The following is a 13860-nucleotide window of genomic DNA, read 5'->3' as shown; positions in this document are numbered from 1 at the left end:
CTGAATTCCAGGCATGGGTATAGCTGTCATTATCATAGCAGTGTTTCTGAACAATTTGTGCTCTTCAGGAATGGTTTTATACACTGTTATTGATTTTGGCTGAGAAATATTTTTCTCTTTTCGTCCATATGAGTTCAAGTGATCTTCTTTCTCTCAAATAGTCATCCACCTTTGGAAATTAACCAATGTTTAGGTCGCTCTGAGGAATCACTAGTGCTGTTACATGAATGATCAACAGGGAACACACTCCACCCCAATCCTTTGGTAACTTTATATAGGTTCTAGATCTACAAGCCCAATATCGATCCATAAGGACAGCAGTCCCTTCTCTCATTCCAGGAACATCAATTGTGGTTTTGCATTCTTTGTTATATCCCACATGGTTCTTTCCATGTCTTCGGAAGTATAGTGTTGCATTAACCAATGGGATTACAACTACTGGGCCTGATCTGCCTTCTACCCATGTCAATAGTTTAGAGTGCTTGGCCCATGATTCATCATTTACCTTCTCTACGTCTTGTACATAATATGTTTTCAGCAGATTAGCTGCACAGGACATCATACCTTCTTCCCATCCCTTCTTCGTATGCACTCATCTATAGATCAATAGTTGTGTTTGTTCCCAACATCCAGGTGATCCTGTTATTTACGTCACATCAGGACAATTCATTATCTAGTTTCTTTAATGATCACCTCATCCTGTCCTGCAGCAGGATACACAAGCATCTTGCTTTTCAATCCAGGATCCTTTTCTATTTGTATGGTCTTGATATAGTAATCCTGGTATGGAAACGACCATCTTGATCTCCATAGCAAGGTCGTCCAACTTCCTTGGTTCTGTCCTCGAGTAGTACATGCTGCAAGATGACTGAGGCATTTCGCATTGTATACTGATACCTCCTTCAAAATGAAAGTCCTTACCGTATTCATGGCATAGGGGATGAGAGAGCCAGCAATAGCAACTCTCATCAGATGCTCTTCCCCCCACCTTTTCATTTGTTGGTACCACATGTTGTTAGCCAGGTGAGCTGTATTATCTGGATAGGTAGTATCCCTTCATTATCTTCCTCTACATTTCTCTTATGTCTCCTAACATACATATAGAGATCAAGGAAACTGTCATCATTCATACTCATAGTGGGGAGAAACATTGGCACACTTTCTTCGGTAGAAGCATTCAGATAGTAGAGATTGTGAAAAATAAGGAACAAAAAGACAACGAGAACAATCATACAATTATATATTATGCATAGAAATCAGGGCAACCATTTCTCACGCCATCCAACTGCTTACTGAACTATAATGATGCCATCTTCATTAATCATTTATAATACAATCATCAAATTGCTTTTACATTTGCAATTGTACAATTTGTTCAATTATAGCAATAAGGATTCTCCTTATCACTGGAACGGTTTTTAGGATCCTGTAAAAATGTGTGAATATTAACGTCTCTTCTAACAAGGGTAAGATTGAAATATGAACACAAAGACAGCAACCACGAGCCAATGAACATCACAATTGGCATGTATCATGTATTTTTATATTTTTATCATATAAAACCGATATTCTCCACGAAATGAAGCTGGAAAGTGTTCTCTCTTCCGATTTCTGATCATGAACTGATGTTTAGTCATAATTCTCGTGCATTTATACACTGCTCCAATATATTTTTAAAAGTTCATTTCAAACTCTGGAATTCCTCTGCAAGTCCTTGAACTCTCTACTAAAATATACATAAGGAGTGTCTATTGAATTCCAGTCCAAGTAAAGTACGTGTTAATCACTCGTGGCTTTATCGTCCTTCTTTTTAGTCATCGATGGGGTCTGCACACGCAGAAATTCTTCTTGTCTTGCTTCTGTATCAGCAACGGTGGGAGGGAGGGTCTCGCCTTTATAAACCTTCACATCATTCAAATGCAACCAAGCTCGTCTTCCTGATACTTTATTAGCAGAAGGGCACAGTTTCTCAACACAGAATGGGCCATTAAAGCGAGGCTCATGTTACTTCCGTGTGAAATTTCTTGATCAGGATCAGGTCCCCAACATACAACTTAGGTAATGGTAATAGTTCACTTGTATTTTTTGCCAAATTATCTTCTTCCGTGTTCCTAGACCGCCCCCCCCCCATGTTTGACTTGATCTGTAATGAAAAAATACTGGTAGTCATACATTTCATCATGCATCTCATCACCTAAAGTGTTAGCTACACTCTCGGCATCACTCCTAATCCTAGATGGATGTGTAAGGGACATACTCATTCGACACCCTGTTACTAGCTCATGCGGGGTGAGGTGGTGGTCCCATCCTGGTTGATTCCAATGGGCGTATAAGGCTCGGGATAGGCAATACAGTCATCCCTTCTTCAAAGTCAATTTAATCTTGGCGGTCCTCTCTTTGAGGAGGCCATTGAGTCTCTCACATATCCTGTTCACTTGCAGGAGATAATTTGTGCTTTAAACTTAATAAAAGCCATTTTTTGTTCAAATAGCTCATTTACCAAATGTGACCCATTATCGGATTTTAGCACTTCACAAACACACCACCTCGGTAAAACTTCGCTGGGCAAGTGTCACACAGACCTGCTTTGATTGACCTAGAGAAGGGGCACACCACCACCAATAGATACCTATACCCATTACATGTTTGCAGCATATTGATATATATCGTTATCAGTGTATGACCAGCAGTAAACTTTTGACACACAATGCAATTCACCATAAATAGTGCAACATGTTCCAATAAATCAGGAATTAATCAATCTTCTGCAATATTGGCAGCAAGACTTTATCTACATTCACGGCCTAATGCAGCTGTTCAAGCACGGCTTTCAATAAAGTTACTGGCATCACTGGCTTTCCAGTGCTTTCCTGTCACCATAATGCTTCCGTTGGGGATAAAGAACACCCCCGTCGCTTCCACAGTTCATGGTCTTCCTGTGGTACCCTTCCCTGAATCTCTATTAATTTGGTTATAGACAGTATATTAAACCCTTCCTGTATAACTAAATTCTCTTTAATGTCCTCAGTATCAAAACTTGAAATTTCTGGAGAATATGCAACCCTTTTGGCTTCTAAGTCTGCGGCTTCATTCCCTCAAGAGATAAAATCTATACATTTAGTATGCGCTGAGCATTTTACGACCACTATGGCCACTGGGAGTTGTAGTGTCTTAATGAGTCTATCCAATAAGGACGCATTCTGCACTGAGAGTACCGTTGACGTCACATAGGCGGAGTCACTGTACACCATCACTTCATGCCCTTCATGTTTCTCAAGCGTGACAATAAACATAATCTCCCCTCCAGCCAAAGTATTCTCTTTCACACAGGGTATATCATCATAAAATTCAACATAATTATCAGAGTCATGCACATGATCTCCTTCTTCTACTGGTTTAGCTACAAATGTGGCTGGATTCACTACTTTACAGCTTACAATTTTGATTGCTGAGTTTGAAATCATTTCCTCATAAACGGAAGCTCTTTGGGATGTCAATGTGCTGTTGTGTTTCTCTAGAATCGCAAACAGAGTATACTCCACGTAAAGGGTCATAGAGCAGCCCATGACAATACTTGTGGACTACTTAATTGCAAACGCAGCAGCTGCCAAAGATTGTTCACATGGGAACCCTCCTCTCATAACTGGGTCTAGAATCCCACTGTAATATGCCAAAGGTTTATACCCTAATGTTTTTTTTGTGTAAGCACTGTTGTTATTACTGACCCATTAGTGTGTGAAAACAAATAAAATTCCTCACCATGATTGGGAATCCCTACAACTGGGGCTGTACAACCTCAAATGCTTGCTCCATTTCTTTGGTCCATTCTAGTGTTGTTTTACCAACTTGTGCTTTCTTTAATGCTTGCAGAAGTGGCCTTGTGTGCGTGGCATAATCGAACACCCAGGCTCTAACGTATTTGCATAAACCCAGAAACTGTTGCATCTGTCTCACTGTGTTCAGTTTTGATGTTTTTATGATTGCCTCAGCTCTCTCAGGTGTCACTTTCTTTCCTTCATGTGAAATGAACTGACCTATGTATAACACCTCTTCTTGACAGTACTGTAAGTTGTCCTTGTCCACCTAATATCCTTTGTCTGCTAAAATAGTCATTATTTGGATAGAGTCCTGTCTACACTCATCCTCTGTTTTACTGAAATCAATAAGTCATCTACGTACTGTATCACACACTCTTAAGATCGATATTGCCTACATCCATCTGTAGGACTCCGTTAAAGATCGATCGGGACTCGCAGTACCCTCGAGTCTTGTGAGTCCTTGTGCAACGGGATCGAGTGAAATGCATATTTCAAATCGATCAGGGTAAAATATCGAGCTTGTACTGGGATACTGCACGATATTTTCACCGGATTAGGATCTAAATGAAACTCAATGTCTACAATCTGGTTAAGAGGTCTCAAATCCTGGATACATTTCCACAACCCCGTTAGATTTCTTAATCTTAATCGGATATACTGCAGTATTAGACAATGACTCTGATGGCACCAGAATCCCCTGATTCGTCAGTGCTGAAATAGTCTGAAATATGCCCTCATCAGCTTCTCGTGACATGAGGTATTGTTTTGTTCAGGGTAAAATTGCTACTGGCTTAAGCTCTATTTTAACCTCCCCTATCCCCTTCAAAAAACCTACATCAAAGGGGCCTGTAGTCCATAGGGCACTCCCCTTTTCAAGATCTTCCTGAAAAAATACTGGTCATTGTGACATTATCGCCATTCTTTGTGGGACTTCCCTTTACTCTATCCTTATCCAGTATGTAATGCTCATGAAGAACATCACTTATTCATTGTTTTTTTTTTTTTTAACATACCATCATCAGTTATGTCAGTCAGTCTGTAGCCTTCCTCAAGAGCTATCACTGTTCTCCACAGTCCATCCTCATCGTCTATCCATTCGAGCATTGCCATCTCTCTTCACACTATAGCTGCTTCCAACTCTATAGGGATAGTCTGCCACCATCCTCTTCTATTTGTTGTCTAAATAAAAACTCATCAGGGATCCTCACAATCTTTCCTACCAGGCATGGTAGCCGTGTCAACAAAATGCTTACTTAATATAGAAAAATCTCTGGAGCTACTGGAACACCTTGTAGAGCCACTTTTACTGTGAGCGCCAGTATAAACTCTCCCATGTTAAAATAGTGTATTCCTGGAGTGGAGCACACTATTCCTTGATCAGTAAATGAAATCTTAATATTATGTTTTGTCATTAAATCTCTTCCTAAAATGTTAACTGGTGTCTTTTGTGAATATAACAGAGGAACAGACATGTCACATTCTCCTATGGACACCAGTAATTTATCAGTAAAAGGAACTTGTCTTGTAGCTCCAGAGAACCCTCGAGCATTCATGGCAATACCTGGCAATGGATATTTTCCCTGTCGTATACACAAACGAGTTGCTCCAGTGTCTACAGGAAACGAAAAGGATCTGCCTCCTATCGTCACATTGACCCTTGGTTCCTCTTGGGTGTCTGGTGTCACAGATAGTACTGAACACATCAAGTCACCCTGTGAGCTGTCCTACTGTAGGTATAAGCTCATCCCCATCCCTCTGAAAGAATTTCCTCCTACCACAGTGATACCTCCTATTCTAGGTGATAATATTTGTCCTGCATTTGCATACTTCTGTGTCTGCATAGGGGCTTGTTGCGACTGCCCCTGTGGTGGATTCATTTGTACTTGTCCCTGCTGCGGCACCTGATGGATGTGCGGTGCTTGTGCCTGATAGGATGTGTGATCTTGGGCAAAGCCCTTTCTAGTCTGTATACTCTCTAGTGTGTATGGCAGAGGAGAAGCTACCCACCCTCTGGAAAACTGGCCATTTTGTACATTCCCTCGGCTCTCACATATGCGCTCAATATGTCCTGTCATTTCACAATTCCAACATACTGCGGGAACCCTTCTGTTAATCCCTCCTTGGTTATATCCTCCCTGGGCACTCTGGTTCTCGTTCTGTGTGTTGTTAAACCCACCTTGGCTATTCTGAAATCCACCTGCTCTTCCCCTAAAATCCATACCTCTGCCTCGTGGCGTAAACCCATAGCCACCTTGGTCCATTCAGTGCAGATTATTTGCCTGTGATGTACCCATTGCTTCCTGCATTCCCAATCCTTTTCCACTTGTCAATAACTCCCCTTCTGTGGCAAATTGTGACAATTTTTTCTCAACTAACTTGGCTTCCTCAATTTTCTATTTTCATCTTTCGTCTTGTTTTTCTCTTGTAATAACTGACGATGATGTACTATTGCCAACTGTATCTCAGCCCATGACTTCACTTCGATCCCCTCTTGTTTTTGCATCTGTCTCTGTACTTGCTCAGGCAATCCCTGAAATAAAATGTGGTAAAATAATGCCACCGTCTTTTTTCCCACAGCTCTCTGGTTTCAAGCTGCCATTTCTCCTGAATATCCTGAATGTAAGCAATCGGATCTTCATCTTCTTTCATTTTCCGTATCATAATTGCACCCATATCTGATGTGTCAGGATATTGTACCCTGAGAGCCCTCCAAACATCTGCCCTACAATTATTACATTTCGCTCAATCAAGCGCAGTGTTTTTTGCAATCAAATTTGAATTTCCCGCTCTCCTCCATATGCCATCAGCCCTCTCTCCAAATTGACTGCCAGGAGACCTTTTATGTCCCTCTATGGCCAGCGTATTTTTCCTGTCATTTTCTGTAACTCGTATATCCATTTCCCAGCCCCCAAAGTCAAACTAGGGAGCTTACACTTTAAGATATCCTTGCCCATCTGTGGCCATGCAATATATTGTGGTCTTGCTCCCCCTTCTCTAACAAGGGAAACTGTGTGAACCCCACCCCACAGTCAGTTACCACTATTAGTCTATCCATGGCAGGAATAATCGTCCCTGTCTGTCTCCTTGCCGGTAATGACCTTAACCAGGTTACATATGGTAGAAACTGTCCCTTCTCACTATGTGATCGTCCTTGGGGATGCGCAGGATATGCTATGGGATCTGGCATTCTATCTTTAGGCTGTTCCAGATCTGACCATCTCACTTCCTTCAGGGGCTCACACGCTCCCTCCTTCTCCCCCAGGACCAGACTCTCTTTCCTCATCCGACACATTTAGGGCGCAACTAGTGTGCCTAACATCCTCCTCATATTTGTCTAGGGTAAATCTGCTCAAAGACAATGCTTGATGTTCATCGCTAAACAGATCTCCCTCCTTCGTGATTGAGGTACTGGGGATCGATCATCGTTCCCTCGAATTCCATACTCGCTACCCCGTATTAACTGTTGATCAACCCTATTGATCCTTTCTCCAACGCTTTGTGCGTCATCTCTTTCTTCTTCTAGCAGTACTCTAGATGCTGCTGGCATTACTTCCCAAACCAGGGCAATCTCTTACACTCTATTTCATCTTATTTCTGGGCTCTGCGTCATTTGTTCTTTACAAGTAAAACTGGTAACCGAACCTCGCTGTTGTTCTATTTCTTCATCCACTTCCCTTCGCTTTCTTGCATCTCTTGAATCTCTTTCTTCCTTTGCCTTTGTTCTTCCCTTCTTACACCCTCTCTTCATTCCCTTTCTTCTCTTCTTCTCTGCAACCTTTTGTCCCTTAATCTTAGCACTTCTTCCTCTTCTCCCTTTCTTTCCTTCCTGTCCCTTGTCTTTTGTCGTACATTCTTTGTTCCTCTGCCCATTTTTCATCCTTCTCCTGTTACTCCTGATATATCGTTCTCGCAGATCCCTGCTTTTCCTTCTTTGCTCATCTTTTAATCTCTTCTCTCATTCCTTATCCTTCCTCTCTTGTTCGTCCTTATCTTCTCTTTGCCTAAATTCCTCAATGCTTTTCCCATCTATCTTGAGTAATATCTATCCTCCCATCTATTTGTTTTGTACGAGCGCTACCTCGTCAGCCTTTTTTTGAACTCCTTTCCATCTCTTGATATCTGTGCCTATATCTGTTGATAAATTAGACCGCTCCCTTTTTCTGTTCCTTGTATGAACTTATAAATATCTTTCTTTCTTTTATTCTCTTTCGGTCTATCGTCACTACTGTAAGCAGGGGGTTTATATATCAGATTACTATATCCCGTCGCTGCTGCTAATTCCTTTAAAGGATACACTCCTAGCTCTTCCGTAGCAACACTTTTTGCTTCAGGCAAGGTAAGGGGAGTTGAGGGTGCAACACCTTCCTCCTTATGCTGATTAAGCATCCACTCCTCAGGTGGCGGCTCTTCTCTTTCCTCTTGATACATCTTCCAAAGTTCTATGATCGCTAATCTTTTCTCTAATTATTTTCCTGTGTATGCAGCATGCAAGTATGTGGTCATGTGGTGCACTACCACTTTTGACAATGATCCCCCTTCTGCCCATGGCATGAACATTTTGTCTGATGTACTGTTTGAGCTTTGGCCTATGTTTTGGCAGGGTCTTGCATAGGTGCATGAGAGGAGTATCCCCCATAATGACAAGTCTCAATCTACTGACAATACTTACGAGATCGTTAAATAAACCTTTTATTTTAACTTAAATCACCACTTTTAACGTTTAAAAAAAACAACTAATATGAGCAAGCACCATCAATCGCTGTTCAATCCTCTTATTTCAATACCCTATCTATTCTTTTGATTGATATGATACGATGTGATATGGCATTTGTAACACGCCTACACAAGTGTTTCAAGTCGCGACGAGGCAAGGGAGGGAGAACAGAGGGAAGACAGAGACAAACGATCTTACTCAGTGAGTGACATTGAGATTGTGCAAGTGCAGGGGGAGGGAGGAAGGGCAAGTCCAGTTCATGGAAACAGTAAAATGAATAAAACAATAAATAAATAAAGGGTGTGGCCAGCTGGTGGTAAGTGCAAGGGTAAGTGCAGACATCAGGTGTCAAGTGCTAGTAGGGAGCTGTAGGGATGCAGAAAAAGTCCCCAAGTGCAAGGACCTGGCAGGGAGGGGACCTGGGCCCGAGATTAGAGGGTAGCCAGGTAACCAGGGCAGTTTCAGTTTCAGCCATGGGATCAGCATGGAGAGAAGGAGAGAAAACAGAAACAAAAAGGAAGGTCTTGAGGTGCTTCCGGAACTGGAGATGTTCTCCTCAAGTTTCAGAGAGGCAGGTAGGCTGTTCCAGAGGGAGGCCCCAGCAGAAGAAAGAGATCTACCACCAACTCGTGGCTTGGGGAAGCGACTGACCTTGAGGGAGTCGGAGGCGGAAGAGTGAAGATCTCAAGACAAAAGATATTTAGGAAGAGAGAGTTGAAGGTATTGAGGCCCCAGAAGGCGTAGTGGACAATGCATAGGGTTTTTTTTAACTTAATCCTTGCTGTCACATGGAGACAGTGCAGAGATTTCAGTCCTGGAGAGGTACGATCCCTGGGCTTGAGGTCAAGGACAAGTCTTGCTGTCCTGTTTTGGATGAGTTGCAGAGGGCGCAGAGTAAAGGCAGGCAGATTTAGAAAGAAGCTGTTGTAGTAGTCCAGCTTAGAGAGAACCAAAGCTCGAGAGACAGTGAGCTTCTGGGGGAAGGAGAGGAAAGGAAAAATACCTCTGAGGAGGTGCAGCTGGTAGTGTGACTTCTTCGAGACGTCAGAGATGTGAGAATAGAAGGAGAGTGTGGAGTCGAAGATGAACCTGAGGTTTTTAGCCTCATGGGTGGGAGCAGGAAGAGGGCCAAGAGAGGCTGGCCAGAAAGTGACAGGAAAGGAGCAGGCAGACAGTAAGGGATGAGAGAAGGATAAGCGGTTGCGTAAGGGAGCCTGAAAATGAGTTGAGTGTCAGTCGCATAGCACTGAAAGTTGGGGAAGAAAGTGGCAAAGCGGTGGGCAAGAAGTGCCAGGTACTGGTTCAACAGCCAGTGAGAGAGATTAGACCCCTGGGAACACCACAGGTAGAGATAGAGATAGTGAGGAAGAATGACCCAAGTTGTACCTGGGAGGGTCGATCGTAGAGGAAAGAAGTTAGCCAAGCCAGGGCCTGATCGCTGATACCCAGGTTATCACGGAGAGGGTTGAGCAGGATGGCATGGTTGACCGTGTCAAAGGCAGAAGAGAGATCAAGTAAGATGAGGACACTGGGGATGTTGCAACCAAGGTTCGAGAGAAAGTCTTCACAGGTGTTCAGGAGAGCGGTTCCTGTGCTTCTGGCCACTCTGAAGCCAGACTGATGGTCATGGAGACAACCAACAGCTTCATTGTGGAGATTAAGCTGGGAGATGGCCAGTTTTTCCAGCAGTTTGCCCAGGAAGGGAGTGATGGAGATTGGGCGATAGTTAGCCCGTCAGGAAGGGTCGGCCGAGGGTTTCTTAAGAAGAGGGTGCACAAGGCAGTGCCTCAGGGGGAAGGGAAGACTCCCGTGGCGATGGAGTGCTTGCAGAAGTCAGCCAGAGAAGGAGCCAGGGTGTCAATTTGGTCCTTGATGGTTTTGGAGGAACAGGGGTGAACCTGTTTTGACGAGACTTTTATAGATTGGACTTGTCTGGGGAGGACAGGGGAAAGGCACAGTAGGAGGGAGGGGAGGTGGCCAAAGAAGGGCCGGAGGAAGAGCATGGAGTAGATGGGGCTGGGAGAGAGGAAGAGAGAGAGAGGACAGGATGTCCTGCGTTTCAGAGATGAAATGAGAAGCCAGGGCCATGCAGAGGGTCTGCGAGGGGACAGGAGAGGCCAGCTCCTTGCAGATTTTAAAGAGTTTGGCCGAGTTGTTAGACTGCAGAGACGCAGACTTGGATGTGGGCTCTCTTCTTGCTGCAGACAGAGATCTGGTATTGCCTTTGGAGCAGGCGGCAGGCCAGTTTGTCAGAGGATGTACCGGAAGCAAGCCATTTCCTCTCAGCCACGCTGCACTTGGGTTTAAGGGTGGCGAGGTCTGAGTCGTACCATAACTTGCACTTGGCTTTGGGATTCAAGCAGATCCTCATGACAGGGGCAAGAACATCAAGAGTATCAGAGATGGCCGAGTGGAGCACTGAGAGGGCTGTGTCAGGGTGTGATTCTGCCAAAGGTGGAGGGGTCATGGGTCGGATAACTGAGAAGGTAGATGGCAGTGCTGGAGTTGGCTTGGCCTGAGGGGTGGAGAGAGTGAGCTGGGAGGAATGGAAAAAGTGATCACTCCAGGAGAGAGGAGTGTGTGAGGGATAGAGAGGGGAAAGTATGTAGTGATCAGAACATCAAGAGTTATCCCTGAAGAGTGAGTCTGGCCAGAGGGGAGGATAGAGAGTGAGAGAGAGTCGCAGAGGTCGCGAAAGAGTCCAAAGAAAGAAAGGAAGCATCCAGGTGGATGTTAAAGAAGAAGGAGTTGAGTGGTCGAGACCAGGAGGGAGAAGGAGAGGTCTGCCCACTCAGAGAGGAAAGAGGAGATCTGACCAGGTGGCCGATAGATGGTAGCCACGGTATGGGAATGGCTAGGAGAGAGAGCGAGCCTGCAAATGAGGCATTCGAATGAGGATTAGGCCTGTATAGGAATGACAGAGGCAGGAATACACTCACGGAAGATCAGGGCTACACCCCCTCTGGAATGAATGGACCTGGGTGTGGAGAGGATCTTGTAGCCGTCAGGTAGGAGAGTGTCAAAGCTCATGACAGAGCTGGCCATGAACTATGTCTCAGTGAGACCGAGGACATCGAGATCAAGTTTTTCCAGAAGGCGACAGATGTCAGAGCAGTGTTTCTCATCGATCACAGAGAGTTACGAGTGGCAATATGGAGATGGTTGACATCCTTGAAAGACTTCCGGGGAGGGGTACAAATCAGTGGTATGCCTTGCAGAGGTGTAGAAGAAGTCTGAGGGTGCACAGACGAGGAAGGAGGAGAGGGCAAGGTAGCCAAGGAGGAGACAGCAGGGGGAGGCAAGGAAGCCGTGGAGGGAAGAGAGGGGACAGAAGGCGAGGAAAGGGAATTCATGAACCATGGGAAGCATCTATAAAAGAGGAGAAGATTGGCCTGAGGGCCTTGGACCAAGACGGTACCATACAGGTAAACATTTATGATGACCTTAGAGGAGTTGAAGGAGGCCAGGAGGGCCTCCCACCGAGGGCCACAATTAATGGGAGAAGAAGAGAGAGGAGAAAGCAAAGAGACCATATGAAGAGTATATAGGTCTGGTGAGGGAATGACAAAGAGGATCTCGGTGAGGGTTTGCCTAGAGGAGGCACTGGTATAGGTGTCAGCGATATCAAGTCCTGTGTTAGAGACCAGGATGACCTTTGTAAACTTCTTCTTACCAGATTCAGTGAGGAGAAGCAAGATAGTCCATAGAGAAGAAGTTATATAACATTATAAACACAGTGATCACCTTCCCACTTATTTATTTCTCATTTATAAATACAGGGTAATTCTTCTTTCGCCTTTATTTTTACCCTGTACAGGGTTTGAGAAATCACCTTACACGGTCCTCACCTATGTGTTTTTTTTTTCTCTCTACTCCTGTTCGAGCTTGAAATGTCTCCTTCTAATTCTTTTGAATTAGGACTCCTAGGCAGTCTCTCTTATCTCTACAATTATTTCCCGTTACTAAAAATGTTCACAATCATGTTTTTTTATTTGCCATTCCCCTTAGTCTACTCACCATTTGTTAATCGACTCGAGGCCTTCGATATCAACTCCTCCTTCAATCTGACCAATTCTTTCCGCAGAGCGCCCATGGAAACCGAGCTGGGATTTCTTCAAAGGGGGACCTGCCCACCTCTCATTTCTTCTTGCACATTTATTTCTATTCAGCCTCTCTCCAAAGGAAACTCTGCAATCTTACAGCTAATGGCGGAAGATGCCCGATCATCTGAAACTCCGGAGCTGAACTAGTTTGGATCTTTAAACCATCTGCACCACTACCACGTGGGTTTAGGGACCTTTATGAACGTGCATATGTAATGGATGGGATCACACAGAATAACTCCACGTCCAAATAACCTAACCAACTCAGGAAGATGGCAAAATACTGTTATATTAACAATTATCTAAAAACAGTTTACAACGAAGATCAACGGATGCACGCTCAGGTTCTCTCAGCAGTCTTTACACAAACAGTAGTTTTTATATCAGAAATATGTCAGAGTGGCGTCATGCTATGTGAAAATAATGAAAAACCTACCAAGGGTCGGGATTGGCTAAGGGGAACATCTAAGTATACTTTTTATAGGAACTAGGATTGTGATTGGCTGCCCACTATCAGGTGGACAACATATGCCTACCTCTAAAACATGTAATCTTCAGAAACATTAGATACACAGTTTCTCATTGGTTTATGGAGTACTATAATTGGTTGGCATGCTTGTGCTATGTCTGGAACATTCAGTTCACTTAGCAGCACGTAAGCCTAGACCCAGGTGCAAGGAGATGGGGCTTTACACTACTTCCCCACCCAATTAGCCCAGCATCTTTCATCGCCCATGCCTTCTGTCATGAAGATTGTCTTTAAACTTGGCCTTGCTATGTATCCTTGTCTTTAGAATACATGGGAGTGAGAGCAATCACTATCATGTCTGGGACTTCAAGTTCGAACTATATTTTCATCAATGGCTCACGTGACATGAGACCATGATGTGGTCCATTTTGCCGGTTTTAGATGCTCTAAATGAATTAAACTTGCCACTCTTGGTGTTCTTTCTTGCACCTTAACAAGGGATGATTCATCCTTTGCACATTCGCTCATTTCCAGAATAGATAGCTGACCTTGGCTGCTTCAGTCTTGACTTCAGGCCAGACAGACTTATCTTGCAGCCCCATAATTCTACGTATTCTTGCTGTGACACAGTTTCCCTTCCCCGTTCATGGGTCCTGGCTTACTAAATTCATGATACCGATGTCCATTTTCTATATAATGGTGGCTTCGCTTGTGCTCTATTAACTACGTATAGCCAGCTTCTATGATGACTTAGTC

The sequence above is a fragment of the Ambystoma mexicanum genome, chromosome 6p (assembly GCF_040938575.1).
Source record: "Ambystoma mexicanum isolate Mex_15411 chromosome 6p, UKY_AmexF1_1, whole genome shotgun sequence".
In the NCBI taxonomy this organism is placed as follows: domain Eukaryota; kingdom Metazoa; phylum Chordata; class Amphibia; order Caudata; family Ambystomatidae; genus Ambystoma; species Ambystoma mexicanum.
This window is presented reverse-complemented; position numbering follows the sequence as displayed.